This window comes from Aedes aegypti, chromosome 3 (assembly GCF_002204515.2).
Source record: "Aedes aegypti strain LVP_AGWG chromosome 3, AaegL5.0 Primary Assembly, whole genome shotgun sequence".
Lineage (NCBI taxonomy): Eukaryota > Metazoa > Arthropoda > Insecta > Diptera > Culicidae > Aedes > Aedes aegypti.
Window position 1 is genome coordinate 300,610,627 of NC_035109.1, and position 7,113 is coordinate 300,617,739.

A 7,113-nucleotide genomic window follows, 5' to 3' on the forward strand; every position below is an offset into this window, starting at 1 on the left:
AATATCCATATCATCCGCGAAGCAAACATAATATACATACCAGTATCATTCATCAAACATCACCATAGTTTCTTCGCATCGCTACTGATGGAAACTTTCAATGAAATCATCGTCAGCGGTGAATTTCCTGACTGTCTCAAGATTGCGCGGGTCATACCTGTATTCAAGTCCGGAGATCCAAAAGACATGAACAACTATCGTCCGATTTCTACATTGTCGATCATTGATAAATTACTAGAAAAATTACTTGTCTCCAGAATAGGGTAACGGTCGTATTTTGGACCCCTTAAGGAAGTGATTTTAGTTTTTTGTTCCAATTAATTAATTGCACAGCGTAACCAAGTCAAATAATATGCCAAAATGTAGAGAAAAACTTCCTCTACGAGATAAAAATGCCCATATGGTCATGTAGGATCCAAAAAACGTCGAAAATAATTGAATTGTGATGCACTGTTTTTCATTATTTTGGACACACCAATACATTTTGGACCCTCAAAGTATATATTTTGGACCACCAGCATTTTTTATCGTTTGGCGACAAAGTCCACGACACTGGTTGTATAATATGCTTGCCCATAGTCTAATCAATCGATTGACAATGAAAAACCGATGTAATTCTTCGCTTTCAGTTCAGAAATATGAAAAAAAGTTTTCGTTTGCATTTGAAAAATTTCTGACGGCTTCAATTTCTGTGTGTAACGCGTGTAACGGTTGCATGGATGAACCGATTAAATTAAATTAATTTTAGATAAAATAAACACATAGTCTCTGTACAAACGGTTGAAGCAAGTGCGGAATAATCCTATCTTTCCAAATGGCATGCGAATTGAGTTGGTCTTTTGATTAAAACTGGAAAATTAGCAGGAAAATGACCCAGGGGGTCCAAAATATATAGGGGTCCAAAATATATTGGTTACCCTACTAGAGTTTTCGACAAAACATCATCTCATATATGGCCAGCAATATGGTTTTCGACAAGGATCCAGCACACTCACTGCGTGTCATGAACTGGTAGACGAAATATATGACGCTTTAGACAACAAGCAGATAGTTGGAGCTTTGTTCATCGACTTAAAAAAGGCCTTTGACACGGTCGACCATGAGCTACTGCTACGAAAGTTGGAGTCATATGGAATAAGAGGGATTGCCAAAGATCTGTTAAAAAGCTACCTTACTGATCGCCATCAGTATGTATCAATAGGAGAACATAAAAGCCAGCTTCGCCTCGTGACTACTGGAGTCCCACAAGGAAGTAATTTGGGGCCCATATTATTTCTTTTGTCAACGACGTCGCCAGATTGAACCTTCATGGAAAACTCCGTCTTTTCGCTGACGATACCGCAGTCTTTTACCGCGGTACGAATTGCGATACTATCCTTAACCAAATCAAAATGGATCTTGAAGTGCTATTAGAGTATTTTGGAGAGAACGTGTTGTCTCTTAATCTCAATAAAACCAAATACATGCTGATTCACACTCCACGAAGAAAAATTCCTGCACACGGCCCGATTTCTATCGGTGGTCATATTATGGATAAGGTGTATGAGCACGAGTTTTTGGGCCTCACTATTGATTCTGTAATGAGCTGAGCAGCACACATCAACAAATTGAAATCAAAAGTTAGATCTCTCTGTGGAATACTACGGAAGATATCCAGCTTTATGCATCAAGCAGATTTATTCTGCTTTGGTTCACTCACGACTGCAATACGTAACAGCTGTATGGGGTTCTGCCAGCAAATCTCATCTACGCGAACTTCAAGTTTTACAAAACCGCTGTCTAAAAATAGTGCTACGCAAACCTTTGCTGTATCCCACCGTCAATCAATGTTCGAATAGAAATGACTCACTGTTACCAATAAAAGCGCTATACGAATATCAAGTATTGGTACAGATGTAAAAAAATTGTCAAGGGAACTTAAACGCACCATAATACGGTCTTCCATATGAGTCAACAAAGTCGCTCATCACGGCAGGCCAACCATATTTTCTTATTTCGACCCAATACGGAATTTGGGAAGAAAAAAATCACCTATTTTGGTAGTAAACTCTACAATGCCCTATCAGAAAACTGTAAGAGTTTCCAGAATATGTTTCACTTCAAATGTTTTGTACGCAATGCACTAAAGCAGAAAGTCGAGCAATTTGTATTATAATATGCAATTTTTAATGCCACTTCCGTGTCTGTTCTTTGTCATTCCACGCCACCACCACCCTTCGTCACCACCACCCTTCGTCACCACCCACCGCCTGCCACCAATCACCACCACCCACTGCTAGCCACCCGCCGCCAGCCACCCGCCGCCATCACCACCATTTATCACTTCACTCATCGCTTGCCACCAACTTCAGTGAAGATCAATGCTCATAAATATTTATAATGTGAATTGAAAGTTTGTAAAAATTCAAAGAGCTACGCTCATTGGAAGTGCAGTTATCGCTCAAATCATTGAATTATACTTATTTTTTGAAAAGATGAGAAGGTTTTATGCCTATGGGAGAAGTGGCTTAAAGTAGCTACACTCCCATGGGCTTTTCCCTTCTCCCAGAGAAAAAAAAGCAATAAATAAATCTAAATCTAAACAAATTGGCTGGATCTTGTGAAAATAGTACCTCGGTTATTGAACCCGGCTCTCCGCATGACACCTTTTAGCGAGATGTTGAACAGCAGGCACGAAAGTCCATCACCCTGTCGAAGTCCCCGGCGGGATTCGAACGAACTGGAATATTCGCCCGAAATCTTCACGCTATTCTGCACACCGTCCATCGTTGCTCTTATTAGTCTTGTGAGCTTCCCGGGAAAGCTGTACTCGTCCATGATTTTCCATAGCTCTTCGCGGTCGATGCTATCATAAGCCGCTTTGAAATCGATGAACAAGTGATGCGTTGGGACTTGGTATTCACGGCATCTCTGGAGGATTTGCCGTACAGTGAAGATTTGGTCCGTTGTCGAGCGGCCGTTGATGAAACCAGCTTGATAACTTCCCACAAACTCATTTGTTATTGGTGATAGACAACGGAAGATAATCTGGGATAGCACTTTGTAGGCGGCATTCAGGATAGTGATCGCACGATAGTTTTCACATTCTAGTTTGTCTCCCTTCTTGTAGATGGGGCATATGACCTCTTGCTTCCACTCCTCCGGCAGCTGTTCCGTTTCCCAGATTCTGACAATCAGCCTTTGCAGACAGGCTGCCAACCTCTCCGGGCCCATTTTGATGAGTTCAGCTCCAATGCCATCCTTACCAGCGGCCTTGTTATTCTTGAGCTGGTTGATGGCATCCTTAACTTCCCTCAATGTGGGGACAGGTTGGTTTCCTTCATCCGCCGTGCTGACGTAGCCACTTCCTCCGCTGTCGTGACCCTCAGCGCCTTTGTTCTCCGTGCCATTCAGGTGTTCATCGTAGTGCTGCTTCCACCTTTCAATCACCTCACGTCCAATCGTCACATGTCCTCCTTTCCACGTACCCGACGATGCTCTCGGCTGCGTTGTTGATGGCTACTTTTATGTTGCTCCAGCAGTCCTCAAGAGGGGCTTCGTCAAGCTCGCCCTCTTCCGGCAACGCTACCTCGAGATGCTGCGCGTATGCGGCAGCGACGTTCGGTTGGGCCAGTCGCGCTAGGTTATACCGAGGCGGGCGTCGATACCGTACATTGTTAATGACGGATAGTTTTTGGCGCAGTTTCACCATCACCAGGTAGTGGTCGGAGTCAATGTTAGCGCCACGATAGGTTCTGACGTCGGTAATATCGGAGAAGTGTCGTCCATCGATCAAAACGTGGTCGATTTGTGATTCCGTCAGTGCAGTGGTGATCTCCAGGTGTATCGATACGGGAGGCTGTGCTGGAAGTAGGTGCTGCGAATGGCCATGTTCTTGGAGGCGGCAAAATCTATCAGTCGTAGGCCGTTCTCCTTCGTCAGCCGGTGGGCGCTGAACTTTACAATCGTCGGTCTGAACTCCTCCTCCTGGCCAACCTGAGCGTTTAAGTCTCCTATGATGATCTTGATGAAATGTTTCCCATACAAACGAGAGTGTCCGTAATATGAATCAAAACGGTAGATGGTATGATTACCTCTAAACTTTCGCACCATCGAACCTGTCCAGCACATCTCTTGCAGCGCTACGATGTCGAAACCGCGGATCTTCAGTACATCGGAGAGCATGCGTGTGCTTCCGATGAAGTTGAGAGATTTGCAGTTCCACGTACCGAGTTTCCAATCGCAAGTCCATTTTCGTCGCTGTGGTCTTTGCCGATTGTTCCGGTCCGTATTCTCTTGTTGACGTTCCTGTGCTGGTGTATTTTTACGGCTGGCTTGCAGGGCCTGACACCAACCCCCTAGATTTCCGGAGGACCATTCCCACTATATGTTCGGAGGGCCATAGTGCGCAGTTTAACTTAGAGTCCTTCTCTGGCACTCGGACGATGAGCAGCCGCCCCTGACATGGGGAACAGACGCTGTTGTGAGCCGCTCCTAACATGGAGTACAGACGCTCAAGGTTTGCAGAAGCAAACCCCCCTTCCCTGTCAGCATACGACCAAAGTTCCCACCGGGGGTTGGTTACCCGATCTTCCCCAAGGTTACTCGTACCCCGGCCAGTACCATGAGGAGGTAGGGATAGGAGTTGCTGGGCAAGAGGCTAAGGACCACACAATTGGGTCTATTTTATTCCTGTAGGTACGCGAGGTACCAATGGTACGCCATGTCCAGCCATTTATCGAACCATTTTTGTTTCACATTTATGTTAAAATTGTTGCAAAGTCCTTCTCAAAGGTATTAAAAATGAGAAAAACCAGTTTCAGCTTTAGAGATAATATTTACCCAACAAAAAATTGAAAAAAATGGCATTGTTCGTTAAAAACTCATGTTTTTATGCAGTTTTGCTGGATAACTTGGTCAAGACATATATTTAGTGCAATGTGATGTATGAAGGGTTTAAGAACAATTGAATTAGCTTCAAAAGCATGTAAAAAGATTTGGAATCGGTTGAGTAATCATGAAGTTATGGTCGAACTAAATTGATTTTTTTAGTAAAATAAGGAAAAAATTTGGAATAAATTACTTTTTACTGACAAGTTTCAGTTTTTATTTTAGACAAATTTAATGTTCTAAAAAATTTTCATAAAATTAAACTAACGGGGTTAAACCAACGAGTGAACGAACGAACGCGGAACACGCATACAAACTTTACATGCAAGAAACTTCCGTCCGAAATTTTGGATTTTCTATAATCCCTTCATGCAAACTTAATGAAAACATGATATTGTTCAATTACTTACGACGTTCTTGTAGTATCAGTGCACTATGATCCAGATAGCAGATTTATGCGGAAAGGTGCATTTAGAGCTTCAGAATAAAAAATAAAATAGACGAAAATGGTCTTCTACAAAGTTGTTAGTATTAGTTAGACCCTTTCTTTGGTGTTATTCAAAATAAAGGTGGTCCACATTTTCATAGAATTGAAATTGCTATCTTTCTCATTTGTTGAAAGTTAGATATAACACTCGGATTTAATTTTATTATACTGCTAAATAGTGCTCAATTGTAAAATTTGGTAATGTGCCATCTACTCACTCGAGGCGTTCGTATCGATTTAGTTCGAGTGTAACGTTGACGCAGTTTCCAGATGGCTGAAATCAGTTTGGTGTTTTACATGCTTTGCCGCATTAGTGACCTCAGAGCTTTCTTTGAGACTTCGATATCGGCATCCAGTACTGTAAATGGTTTTAACCCGTATAGGCCTGAGTGAAAGCAAAAATTCTAAAACCCTCACCGCTCAGCGTATTCTAAATGGATTGAAATGATTTTTTGTCAGTATACTGGCACATATATCTAGTTTCTAGAAGTGGACAGAAGAACGCGGAAATATTCCTGTGGTCAAAGTTATTCCGGTGGATCACTGGGTCAGGTCGGGTGAGAAGGGTACTGTGCGTATGTGCCCCTTGAGGTTGGCAAATTTCAAGTCACAGATTTTTTCCGGAATCGGTTATAATGTGGCCACTACATGACGGAATTTTAATAAAAATTGCATCAGTGTAAAGCTTTTGAGAAACGATTGAATTGGATAACTATGAGTATTGCATTTGATTTATCCTACAAATGACCAATTTTGGGTCTTGAGACGCCTCAAACTTACGATAAAGTGGTCAATTAGTATCAGAACATCTATCACAAGCTTATGGGAATGCAATTTAGTGCACAATTATGTTTGATTTCTTCTTTTCGAGAATTGAAACAAATTAGTTTCCAACAAATCTGTAGCCGGTTCTCCCAGGCATTACGTCCGAATGACCACATCCGGTATATTTTAAACGGTGCAAAACTCTTCATTAATAATGTTGAATGTCAATTCTTAATGATTTATGCAAATGAAAATGATTGTCATTGCAAATAAATAAAGGTAACTTTGCATGTCCCAAAAAATAGCCCTCTTTTACTCGACTTGACCCAGTGACCCACCGGAATAACTCCGGTCACAGGAATATTTCCGAGTTCCTCTGGCCACTTCTAGAAACTAGATATGTGGGCCAGTGAACTGACAAAAAATCATTTGAATCCGTTAACAATTCTTTGAGCGGTGAGGGTTTCAGTATTTTTGCTTCCACTCAGGCTTATACGGGTTAATCACTTTACTAATTGTTCCAATTATTATGACTGTTTGTCTGTTGTTGTACTCAATTTCAAAAAACTTTGCGAAAACAATTTTAGCTCTCAATTTGACAGAATCTTAACTTATTTCTTATATTCATATAGGACGGTACATAGAAAACTGGTTTTCTGGCTCCAGTGGAACAACTACATTCACCTATAATAGTCGAGGCAACAGAATAATTGGTATACATGATAGCTGCAAACACATCTTACACATAGTTGAGTAGGTTCGCCAGATTTGTTGGTTAAAGGATCGTATAGAAGCATAGGAGCCAACCTGGCCAACCGTAGCACTGGATATCGGCATAGGGTTTTCCATTCGAATATAAAGGATTCGAATCGCTGAATATTAATGATATTCTTAAATATTAATTTTACTACGAAGAATAAGTAATTCTTTGTCTTTGTGAGCTATATCCGTACTTTTTCAGGGCTTTCTCCAAGAATATCTTTACCTGTTTT